Source organism: Monopterus albus, unplaced genomic scaffold (assembly GCF_001952655.1).
Source record: "Monopterus albus unplaced genomic scaffold, M_albus_1.0 scaffold50.1, whole genome shotgun sequence".
Lineage (NCBI taxonomy): Eukaryota > Metazoa > Chordata > Actinopteri > Synbranchiformes > Synbranchidae > Monopterus > Monopterus albus.
In genome coordinates this window covers 2,732,883-2,746,879 of record NW_018127930.1, presented here as the reverse complement: position 1 = coordinate 2,746,879, position 13,997 = coordinate 2,732,883, and positions in this window count along the sequence as shown.

The window sequence follows — 13,997 nt, the reverse complement described above, 5'->3', positions numbered from 1 at the left end:
AGTGAGAGGGAGCTGGAAAGAAAGAATAAAGCACAATTTCACTGATGGGAGCAGAGACGCCTTGTCTGGAGTAAATTACCAGCTGCTGCGTGGGGAATAGCCCATGAGAAATCACTCCAGCGGTTTGCGGCCTGCGGGGAGTCATGTGGGGACGGGAGCAGGGCAGCGAGCGATGAGTGGCAAACAAGCAGTTCACTGAGTGACGTGCTGCCTACAGAACATGGACAACTCGGGTTGGAGGTTAAAACAGCAGCGCACTGAACTCTCCAGGGTGGCAGAGAACAAGTGAGACAGAGCAAGTGTGGGTATATGAAAGATGTGTGTGTGAGTGGGTGTATGTACTGGAGAGGGAATATAAAAAGAGTGGCAGAGGCAGACAAAGTAGAAAAAATGTACCTATGATTTATCCTCTAATTACATGTGATACTGCTTTTGATTAGGTGATATAAAGAATTTTTTTGTTAGACTACTTTGGATTTCAGCAGGTCGTGAATCATTGTAATTATATATAATCACACACAAAACAGTGTTTGATGTTAACATTTCTAATTAAATCTGTATAGCATACTTAGTGTTTATATAATGTTCAACACACCAGCTATTTCTTTCGATTTACATAGTCAATATTTTTTTAATAGAAAAATGAACAAGACTCTACTTTAGTACTATACTGCAGCTCTGTGAGGCTGTAAATAGGCACAGTGGTGCTGTTGAGCTAAAAGGTGATGTTGAGGTATAATGTTTACTGTTTACATCATCATCATCACAATTCATCTTCTGGGGACAATGAAGGGAAAAAACTGCTCTGGTCTGAAACACTAAAGAGTGATGAGTAAACTGAAGAGCTCATACACAGAATTTAAGTGACTTAAACAGGTGTGCTTTTTGTTTTTTGTTGTTTTTTAAGGTACTGTAGTGTGACACCTCAGGTACACACCCATATGTCAGGCAAATGATCATTCATATGACCACTGTCATACAGGTGCAGTGAACAATTTTATTTAAGTTGGAACTACATATTAGCAACCATGTTAAAAGTTTTCTTCTTTTTTTTGTGGAACTATGCAAACCAGAAACCTTACCTGGAGGCACCTCCAGGCTCAAGCTCCCTTCCATAGGAACCCTACAACTTTTTCAGGCTTGGTACCAAAAGTGAACTTTAAGTTTTAAGATTTTTTTTATACATTTATATCTATGTGGGGGAAATATTAAAGGGGAAGTCCAACATTTTTGAATTGCACTTCCATAAATCTGGTGTTCTAACAAGACTATTCCTGTCAGGTTTGCCCAGCTGCACCTTCCTCTCTTCCTTTTCCTCACTCTAGTTTTGCTTCCCTGATTACACTATCTTGTCTCCAGGCCCCTTTGATCGTTGTTTTATTTCTTGCGCTTCTTACACCAGTCATAGTTATCTCTTTTTGTTAAGTATTACCTTCTTTTGTTTCGTCCCGCTGCTTCCTTCCCCCTCTCTACAGACCGCTTCTCTGGACCCTGGATCTACTCAGCTTTCCCAGTCACCACCATACAGGTCGATGCACAGTCTCCTGGAACTGTTTGTTCCATACTCCCGTCTCCGCAGTCATCTTCACCTCAACCCCGGCCTATCCAGGAGTGACCCCAGCGTCTGCAGCCCGGTCTGTCATTATTCACCACTCCATAGACTGCATATGGTTTTTTTTTTCTCTCCCACCGCTGATCGACACCCGGTTATCACCAACTACCTTTCCACTTCTCATTGCACTGTTTCACTTTGTAAATAAATATTACTGCTTGCACCGAAGCCAGCTATCTGGGTCCATCTTTTTTCCCCGCTCGCTCATTGTAGTGTCGAGCGTCCCTAACAATTCCATTTGAAATAGTACCAGTAGAGACCAAGATATTCTGACTCATCCAAACTCCAAAACAACGGACTCCTGCAGTTCCCATAAGGCAACTCGGTAGTGTCTTTTGTTAGACCCTACAACTTGATAAATTCAGGCATCCCACAAACTCCATGGCCAAGTTTATAGCACAGGATTTCTGTTAAGATTGCAAAATAGAACTGATTGTCATTCTCTCCACATACAATTCTGTATACTTATAAATTCCCTTCCTTTGTTACACAGGATTTCTGTTAAGATTGCAAAATAGAACTGATTGTCATTCTCTCCACATACAAGTCTGTATACTTATAAATTCCCTTCCCTTCGTTGCTACAGTGTACCATCAGCATCTGGCCTCTAGAATTACAATAAAGTTGAATGAACATATCTTGACACTACTGCAATAAAAAGTGAACATACTGTAAGTGTTACACAGATGTTGAAGTATTGTATTTATACCAAGGTTCCTATACTGACTTGCATCAAATTAACAGTTTTCTTTTTATGTGGTCACTAAGTGCACAGGAGACATCAAGATGACAAGCACAAGATTAAAAAAAGAAATAAAAGGTTTCTACAGGAGGGAAGCCCAGAACTGTGTGAGGTTATCCCTCTCATCTCAGAAATGATCTTGCTGCTATTGCTGGCTTAAATTATCACTAAAGCCCCCATGTGTGTAAGAATCAGGACACACTGCAGGTTGAAATGGATGCCTCATTCACTGAAGTTCCCACTGAGCCTATAAAGTGATATTCAAATTCCACTTGCACTTTAACAAGATGTTCAGGTATGCCTGTCCTCTGTCTCTCTACATGGTGGAGGATTCTTGAAGTAAAGGGAAAATATTTCATGAATCAAGTCAGGCTGGCCTCCAACGTGCAGTAGGTCTTCCTCAAGCCCCTAATTGCTTGATTTCTTGTCGTGCAGAGGCCTGTGTTTAGTTCACTAACTTTCTAAGTATGAAGTCAGTCTTATGGTCAACATTGTGCAGAGGGTATAGTAAACTGCAGGTCACCATTAAAATTATATTTCTGCTTCATGCAGCATTACATTATGCTCCTTCCTAAGGCCAATTTTTGAGGTAGAAGAGAATTAACATAACAAGCACACAATGTAAAACAGAGATATATTTTGATTTAATCAAAAAAACGAAGACAACAAATCTCTGAAAACAAGAGGAAAGGACTCGACCTTCATTTCAGGTCTGTAATGACTGAAGTTTTAGTTTTAATGGGGTAACATCTTGATGACTCATTCCTTATGAGAGCTATCTTTTTCATGGTAGTCTTAATGGACAATTTGTGGCAGTATTTACAGTAGCTGCCTCAATAAGGGATAACATTGTGCTGTGGTTTTACGAGGAAGTCTTCTTGCTAAGGAGGAATATGTGCCTCAACTTATGCCTCATCTGGGGAAAGTGTAGAGCGTGGAGGCATGGGTTTTGCCAAGTCATAATTTCAGACAGTACTGTTTATTTTATATATAATATAATGAGATTTTGTAATGCAATACATTTTGAAATGCATGCAATTTGCAAAGCAATTTACCTCAGCCTTTGTTTTGAAATGTAAACTGATAACTTGGATGAAGTCCTTAGCCAGTCAAAACAAATATCTTTATGTCCACCATTATTTGAGAGCGTACAGTCATAGCTGGAGATTGAGATAATCACCTTTATTGGCCAAGTATGTTACACACAAGGAATTTGTTTCTGGTACAGAACCGATGCCAGTCATCTGCGGCGCCAGATGACTGGCCATCGGGGGGGTTCAGTGTCTTGCCCAAGGACATTTCAACATGTGGACTGCTGGCACCAAGATTCAAACCTTCAACCTTCTGGTTGGAAGATGACTGCTCTACCCACCGCACCACTGTCTCCTCCCACTTGTAGCTCTAGTAGTTTTGTACTCTGCAGTCACAGACTCTTGTATTGTCGTTTGTGTCTTTGAAATATTCAGACTAATTTTTGGAATTCTTAAAGAATACAAAACACAAGGTCACAAGAGAATGTTACAAGTTTGCCTTTTATGTCAGACCACAGGCCACAAAAAGCCACCATGGATTTCTAAGCTGCTGAAATGCTGTTGGAGACCTAGTTAACAGTGTGTCACATTACATATTGGGATGATTGTAGCTTTTGTGCTACCTTTCACACTTTGGTTGCAGATATGCTAGCACGGCAGAATGTGGCACAATTGATGTTCCTGTGACACCACTTGCCAATTACTGTAAATTTAGCACCCTCTGTATTGTGGACCGACTTACTCATCCGCTGGCAGAGCGCTGTTATCGAAACCTCTCTCTGCTGCCTTGAAAGAATTGTCTCACTTTGCACTCAATCCGTGGGTGTTCTGTAACAAGGTGCTTTTGTGTTTATTACATTATGAAACACGTGTGGCTAAAAATAAAGATAAATATGTAAAAAATAAAATAATGAACAAAATACAGGGCTAGTCAACTTCTATGTACATTCATTCAGTGTTTTATTGCCATTTCAACTGAGCTGATAGGAATTTACTTTGGTGAGCTCACATTTAAAACTAAATACAAATGACAAAATAGACAGCCAACAAGTGTCAAACAATTAAGACATAAGACCACCAATAATTTAACATCCATGCATCCATCTTCACACTCATCCACTCACATACATACAAACATACATACAAGACAAGCAACACCATGTTGCCATAGAAGAGCCTCATCTTGACAGCACACACACAGAATTACTATAATAAAACACTTTCCTGGTTTGACCAGCTGGCCCCCATCAGAAAATGATCAGTTTCATTTAAGCATTCTGCCCCCTGGTATAAAATACAGCCATCCAAATACTAAGGGCACCTTGGGAAAAAAAAAATACCGGTCATAAGAAACACAGAAATGCCAGATATGTTGCTGGCAATAGGAGATAAAACAAGGAAAACACAGGCAAGAAAGGTAATGAATGTACAAACATGCTAGATTCAGGGACATGCCAAGTCTTGCCTGAAGGAAAAGAAACAGTTTGCACCTAAACTGGCAGGCTAGGCTAACAGTCCAGATAGGGGAAAACCAATCATCAAAACCAGTGGAAACTAGACCCCATACACAACATAGGCAGACAGGAAAACTAGGGAGAGATACTGACCAGAGAGAAGGCAAAGCAGAAACATCTGGAACATCACCCACTGCCAAGGTGCATATAGATAAGAAAAAATAAACCAAAGAAGTTAAAAATCCAGCAGCACGTGTAATGTTGACAACAAGATACATTTTGTGGTAGTACCCTACTGCATTTGTTGTGATTTGTTTCCTGCCATCTGGGCAAGTCTACAGTGTTTTGTGAATTGGTCTATGAGTCTAAAACCCGCCTAAATTGGTGAACATTGAAGAGCTAGAGGTCCTGAAACCAAATGTCCAGTACAATAAATAAATCCAGCGATCAAGCTAGGGTAAATGCATGGTCTGAAAGAAGAAGAAAGAAGAAAGTGGGTCAAAACCAGGACAAGAGGAAATAACTGTCAGACAGTGATGAGAGACAATGTTCCTCAACAACTACAGTATCTGGCAGTGAGTTAGTGTTGGCTGCTGGCTTAAATACTGAATGATTGGTTACACTGATAAACAGCAGGTGAGTGTGGGCAGAACTAAGAGGAGCTGGGTGGAGCAAGTAGCAAGAGAGAAAAAACTGGAACAAAGGCCTGGTGTAATGTATGTGTTTTATTGTTGAGTTGTGTGTGTTTTAACAGCCCAGCTAGGGGCAGAAATAACAAAATAGCTTAGGCTATAAATGCCGTAGGTGGCATTGGTTCATGCTATCTACAGTTGCCTACTTGTCCCAGTGTACACCAATACTGAAGAAGAATAAACTAAACAGGTGTTTAACACAGAGCTGAAAGAGAAGAATTATTTGAATGACACTTGATTTAATATGACATCAGTTACCAGACACTGGGTCTCGAGTTGTGCCTTCTGAACTCAGTGCCTAGTTTTTGTCTGTGAAAACCACCTGAATGGTACAAAAAGTAGCCCAAAGGACCACATCTGCCTAAACAATTACTACCCACCCTATTAAATAAAAAGTAGCCCAAGTGGGCAATGCTGTTGCAAACACTGTTCCAAACTCACATTGGCATGACTGGTGTCTGTAAGATGACCTAATTAGATAGTTGTAGACTGTCACGAGTGTTACATTTTTAATCAAGACACTGCTCACATCCTGAAGACATTATTATGTCTCTTTGCCATTACCTTTATATTTGTGGGAAGGAAGCGCCAAAGCTGTGGGAAGCTCTAATAAAAGCATTTATGCATCCACAGACACCGTCCCCTCTCCATCACATCATAATTGGGACTGTGATTGCTCAAGGACATTTTTGAAAATAGCCTTGTAGAAGTCTTGTGCTCAATTTCATTAGTGGTTCCTGGTTTAATCCTGCAGCACTGCATCATATGAATTATCTGTCAGTGGTGCTAAACAATTTTTTGTCTCTGTTTCAGCCAGCACAGCAGTGCCACGTATAGTGCAGGTGAGGACAATCACAGAAAACTTTGACTAGTGGTAGTAGTGACCTGCTGTACAAGTGTGGTGTTGTAAGACACTTTAAAATTTAACAGCATATGCTAAAGTGGTCTTTGTATCACTATGATGTCCTTAACTGTGAACAGTAAGAGGAGCTTTCTCTCTTGCAAGTAGCAAGAGAGAAAGAACTGGAACAAAGGCCTGGGTGGGTCTAACAATATAGAGAAAACAAGGGGCTGAGTCAGAGATCGTGACATCTTTGTTACAGTTAACAAACTCCTGTACCACATATTGTATTAAGACAAAGAAATGTGTAAACACAGATGAAAATTAGCTATAATTTATGGAATATAATGAGAAAGCAGCTCACAGCAACACTATACTGGTATGAACTCAATAGACCTCAGCACACCTAATCAACCCCACTAACCCATTTGCAATCAATTTGACTAATGGAATACTGAAACCGTGAACATCCATTGTGCAAACTAGCCTATTGACAGGTGGAGGTGAAGCCGGAGGTGAAAACATTATTTACACTGCAGTCATCCCAGTTTATACTTCAGGCTTTGGGCTGTGCATCAAAAGATTATCTGGGAACTCATATAAAAAAAAAAAAGTCTAGGGATGCATTTATTTTTCTGTTACATTAATCATTGTTTAGTTTATATCTGCCATTTTTGTCTTTGAAGAAATTTGCCTGTGGAAAGTATCACTGTGCTGTTTTTGAAGCAGCCAGTAACCATAAATTCCACAGTCATTACATGGTATAGGATATTTCAGACAAAGTCATACCACATGACAAGGACAATCTCTTCAAACATGGTTCCTCTTCTGTGAATCAACAGGTATAAAATGAAGACTGTGTGGGCATATGATGTTGTGCAGCTGCTCTGAATGAAATGAACAGCTGCAGGCAGCATCATCTCATCTGATTGAGGGTAAACTGTCACTGGAGTGACAAGTCACAAAGGATCACAGTAAAGGAACTCATGAATGCTAAAACACCCTCATATGAGGATTTATTTGCACCAAGATACAAATTTTTTGCCTTTATAGTCAGAGAGGAGCTCAGCCCAGAAACTGAGTAAATGTTAATCTCAAGTAAAATATCCCTGTCTCCTGTAAACACATAACACTAATTTACTTCTGCAAATGTGTTTCAGTGAGGTGTAACAGATGCCTGGATTAGTTTTAATGCCAACATTTTCGTCTTCGTTTTCTTTTATCCATTAAGTGTGATGTTATGCAGAGTGCAGAGGTTGAAGGGAGGAGGTTTCTGGATGTGTGCTAGAGCTCAAGTACTGTACCTGTCCTATGCTTCACTTGTTACTACAAAAATACTTTAAAGCAGTGATCCCCAGCATTTTTATGTGTGACCTCTTAAAATGAAAAAGTAGTGTGGACATGGGTTCAACCACAAGACTTTCACAAAACTAAAAAAGCAAAACTTCTAAGAAATATAATAACCAATAACCAACATACTGTTCATTTTTCTTTCTTTCTCATTTAATCATTTGTGACCCCTTACATTCATCTTGGGACCCCTTGGGCTGACTTGATACCCTGGCTGGAACCACTGCTTTAAAGTTGTGGAGATAATATTTTGACAATGCCACTGCTGGCAGCTGTTTTCAGTGAAATGTCAGTGTCAGTGCTCCAGTATATGTACTGTATAACTAGTTCCCTGTGTCCCCATGTGGCCAATTAAGTTGACATAACCATAACTCCAGCTCTGCTAGCTGCAATGTGAAGCTTTACTTTGAAGATGTAAAACACTAAGCTTACATGTTTACAGTACAATGTCGCCGCTAACAATGTTTATCATGTTCATCTTTTTAGCACGTTTACTCATTGGCACTACATTAATTTAAAAGTACTGTACAAGCTTTGAGCTGACATTTTTGTTCAAATTGTTTGAATTCATAGAAAATTGTTCTTTGATAAGTTATGAATATGTAGATCTAGTTTTACTTTATTTTTCACAATGTGTCGCAACTTAATGCAACAATAAAAAAGTGAAGCCAAACTATTACAGATACAGAGGCAGCCATTTCCAGAAACAGAACTTCGGACTGCCAATCTAAGCTGTTATATCATCCATTTGAAAGATAGCTGGGTAATCTTACACAGTTTGTGTTTAGTGAGAACAGCGATTCATTGCTGGAGTATTGTAAAAATTTGAGATAAAGTCTGTTTTTGTTTTATTTATTTATTTTTTTCCATCTAGTTTCTAAATAACTGCATTAGTTTATTGCCAACTCTCCCATGCTGCTCAAATCCAACCCCTACTGGCCCAAACTGGAATGGCTTTGGTTTAAAAGCATTCAATTGAACAAGATATTTATTACTTGCATGGAATCCGCCAAACTACTGCATGTTTTTGCATGTAACTACACTAGAAACGCAACAACATCTGACTAATGTGAATCCGATCAAAAATATTTAGACAAATATGGCTAAATATTTAATGGTCATTTTTTGACTCTTGCATTATTTTTGTATACAGCAGAGGACACAGCAACCAGCCCCCCCTTGCTGATCCTTTGTGTTGCTGTCTGACAGTGCTATAATTAAAAGACACATTTGCCAGGTTTAGTTCTCTAATTACTGAGGAAGTGTGAAAATGCTCACGCTCCCACTGGGAGTGTAGATATTTTTGAGCAATTCGATTTTTTTTCTCTGCATGTATGTTCAAGGGGGGTCTACTGTATGTTAAAAACTTTTCAAATTTCAAATTCATGATGTGCAAATTATAGGCTAAATAATCCTTTTTATATTTTGCAATTCTTGAATTACTGGATAGACGAGGAAAGCTTCACAATGATTTCTAGAACAACAAAGAGGTTTTGTCACGCACCACATAAAGCACAGTAACTGTCGCACACATCCTAGAGAGGCTTAATATGCATCACTGCAAAAAAAAAAAAAAAAAAGTCATCATGGTAGCAGTAGTAATGATGGTTATATTTTATTTTTACACAAAGGCTTTTTAGTTTGTGGGTCCACTCAGTTGCATTACAGCATTTAGACTAAGTGTCTAAGCCATATAAATGATGGCTGTCAGAACATTATTGCTATTTAAATAAAAAGTGGTTAAATGTGTGTATGTGAGTGCACGTGTGTGTTTGGGTGGGGGTGGTGGTGGTATTACTCATGTTGTAGGGACATAAATCTGTTTAAACAATCACACTGTGGGGACATGACTTCTCTTTGGGGACAAAAAGCACCCACAACATAAATCACTACATCTTAGGGTGATGTTACAGCAACAGTTAATGTTAATGCAAGTCAATGTAATGTTCTCTGATGTGATGGAATTATGGATTTTTAGGCACTGCACATCATATCCGATAAGAAGTGAGCATAAATTAATATACCAGTTCAAGGGATTACCTGATAATATAGTTGTACCACTGTGGATTCAGACTGTCTCCAGTAGTGATCCATGAATAGCACACACACACTTGTGGTCATTACTCACAATCCAAATGAGACTGAGAAAAGCTGATGAAAACCATAATCTCAGGAACCAACGTTCTTGCGAAGACTCTCTGAAAACATTTAAAATGAATAGTTTCTCACTGTGTACTTCTATTTGTTTCATCATTTGAAAATAAGCTTTGGTGATTAATTTTAATGCCAGTGACTGCCTACATTCTCCCAAAACAGCCCAATTTTTCAAAGGTTTTGGATCAACATAGTGCCATTGATCTTGAATGTATCTGTGCGCAAAACACTCAAAATGACCAAAGTGGAATACCAATCAAAAATTCACATTACTTGTCTGGTCTGATCGATGTTTTTGAACACTTTCCATCTAGTGTAATTTAAAGAACCTTTAAAGTTACTTAAGAGGAAAAACCAGAGGCTGGAGTTTAGATATAATAATATAACTAAAAATGAATATATACAGTTTTGCTCTGTTTAAACTATGATTTATGCAGAGAAAATAGATGATCGGGTTGAAGGTGCAGTGAAGGACAAAAGATAAAAGAGACTTACAAATACACCATGTAAAAAAAGCTTATTTCACTTTACCTGTATTCCTTTCTTACAGTGATGTCTTTTTATTTGAAACGATAGAGACTGTGATTCAAGAAGAGAATATTTATTCAATGACTGTCTGAATGGAAAAATTTTACATGATACACAAGTACACAAAACATAAATAAAAAGATTAATCAAAATCAGTTAATACATCATGTTAAACAAAAGTTTACATACAAATATTAAAGTCTGACATTATAAAATATAACCTGTATACTAGACCAAAATGTAAGATGATAATTCTTCATCCAGACATAAACAAAATAAGAAATAATAAGAAAACTATCAATCTACATGTTTATTGACGTTTTCTTTTTATCTTTTGATTCATGTCAATGTTTGAGAATGTTTGCATAAACTCATACATTATTAATACAGAAATGAAAACAAGGTTCATGCTAAATTATTTTACAAAGCAATACAAACAAATATGTTTGACTGTAATAATACAGATTTGCAAATTTCACTATGTTCTTAATATAAATGTATATATTTTTCTTATAGTACAAAATGATCACACTTGGACTGGGAGACTGAAAATAAAACCTCAAAGGTTTTAACTAGAATTATTTTACTTAATGAAAACACAGCTATTGTGTATCAGACAGTTAATCATATTTGTCAAAATTAAAAAAAAAATGGAAAGTTTAGTGTCAAAAGGCACTTGGAGAAAATTAGGCTTATTGTATAAGTGGGTTCTAAAGGACAAACTAAAACCTCCCATTATAATAAGGGCATCAATTCTGGATGAACATATGCTGTAATCAATGAGGGAACAAGAAACACTTAGGTCAGTGCCCTCAGGGTAACAAGAGCACATGTTTTTAAAAAAGTCCATCTCTTGGGCAAACTCCTAATTAAAGTGAAATAGGGGTTAAGAATGTTTCTGCTGTACTATAAAACCAGTACAACAGAAGAAAAGTCATTCTCTCCCCTGATGCCATTATTCCACACTCTGCTGGAAGGCATTCGCTGAGGTAATTAACTTTGCTGACATGTCGTGAATTCTCTCCTCTCAGACTGAATGCTGGATGCACAGATTGACTGATTGAAAAAGTCCTATTTAGGTTTCAATCTTTAAATTATCCATGCCCAACTATATTTCTACAGTAATATTGCTGATAATCGCACTAATTTTACACTTGGCAGGAGATAATAGCTGTGGCTTATCCTCAGCAACAAGCACTAATTGCCATCCTCATTCTTTTTGTCATGGAAAATAAAATACCTGCTGTAGCCCACTTGAAGATGGAAAAACACAAAAATAATTAAGAATGCCTGCAAGGTTAAATGGGACCTAAATGCCTTCAACACAGCAGTACACAATGTGAAAATGTCACCGTGCTGCAGCTAGAAACTGATCGTGTTTACATTTAATGTACAGCACAATTAATGCATTATTACAGCCCCAGTTGACATTAGTCATGAGCATGGATTTCAGGGTGAAACATTTTTTTGTAACCTTCAGAATGAGTTGTAAACTGATGTCATACCAAAGTTTCCAGTGAAGAGAAAAAGATTCTGGGTGCACACACTGGTCTTCAGATAAAACGACAACACTTGGTTCAACACAGGTTCAGTCAGTTAAAGTGCGTTGACGTGGGCATGAGCAACTGACTTCAGATGAGGAACATTCTAGGAGACCTGACTTAGAGATGACTAAAGACAGAACATGAGTTTTCCAAAGATTTTCAAAGTTAAATCATGTTGTTGATGCTACTTATGATCATTTTTTCAGCACTATCTATTCAACATTTTTTATTTTTTAGTATATTACTTGTGTGGTGTAGAAGATAATTATTTATGTAGAGATACTGCTTGCAAACCAATGATGGTAAGATGATGTCATGGGGTAGGACTGGATAAGTCTGACTTCTTCCTATTCCATTCAAGCATGTACTAGGTATAAGCAAATTGATATTGGATTAGCATTTGTTGGATATGTGTAAAATTATGTGTGTCGATATATCAACTGTCTTTACATGCTTGAAAGAATAAATCAAATCAATCAATCAAAAAAAACATTTCTACATTCTGTAATTTCCTCTCTAGTTAATTGGTTTTCATTGTTCTGGCAGGGCTGACCGTTCCCACCATTCAAATTGCTTTCACATGTATAACGGATTCACAGGAAATGATGCATGAATGTAATCCAGTGTTACTTTTTGCATTCTTATGAGCTATCAGCCTCACGGTTTACTGCTCACACTTCTAATGCTGCATCAGACCTGTATCAAGTTAATGCTACTGGACAGGTGCTGCCATGTTAATGTGAATAATCTTATGAATTATAAAGTTAAAAGTTACAAATCATAGTTTATTTTAAGCATACAAAACTTATTGATACTCTATGAGGTAATGGTGTTTATAGATGGTAAAATGTAAGAACTGATAACTGACTGTCATCTCAAATCAGTTATGACAGTTAACATATAGGATTTCCACCCATGTACAGTATTGTATCTATTCTGCACAACGTCTATATAAAGCTGATATCAAATTGTTAGTGTGTCACTGCTTGAATAGAAAGCTTAGAACTAATGTCACAGGATGAAGAATAAAATAAAGATTTTCATTGAAAAATATCACTCCACATACAGTCACGGTAGCAGGAGGTGCTGCCCAAATACAAGTGCATACCAAGCAGCAACCTCTGAGGCTGAGAAATGATGCCTATGCAAAAGTACCAAAACCTGCAGTTTGTTAAATGGCCACTTGAGGCTGGCTCCAACAGGGAGTCAGTCCTTATAAACTCCCATGTTAAATTGCCCTGCTTTAGTCTATATAATTAATTTCCCCTTCCACGTCCACTGGAACTTGCACGTTTAAATTATATTGAGACTAAAAGTTACTCATAAAAAAGGACGTGGCCACTTTAAGTGACAAGTGGGAGGGTCCCACCATAGGTGGCTAGCCACTAGTTGTCTAGAGAGCTCCACTCACGCTCGCCTCTTTGCACATTTTTGGATTAGACTTCAAAGGTGCAGTGAAGCACTACCAATATGGCAACAGCCATACTTCAAAACTGCTCTTCAGAAAACCAATGGGTGACATCATGGCGGGTTTGCCTAGTTTTCATATACAGTCAATGGTGCACACACTACTGATAAATTCATATAATGTATGCACAATGAAAATGCTACGAGTGTTCGCCACTGTTGAAGTGGCTGCACTTATACACGCACTCATTTCAGCTCTGTGTTTTCTCTCAGCATTGTGAAAAATCTACAGCACAGCCAGAAACAAGAAATATGTTTGTCACACCCCATAAACTCTGAGGTCAAAGCGATATAAAAGTCTAAATAAATGAAATTGCTGAAGATTAAAAAAGATGACCGTGACATTATCCCCAATCATTTTCACAGGATCAGGGTTGTCTTGTGGTGCAGTACTAATACCATTAGTATAATTGGAAGCTGGTTCAGATGCAAGACTAGTATTTTATCAGTCAAAACAGTCAGCTGTGCACTCAGTGTCAACAGAATAGAATGGAGCTGTATATCTGAACACCATCACAGATTGTTCCTCTGGTTTACACTATTCACTGTTGTTATCTAGAAAAAAGCTGCAGATAAACTATT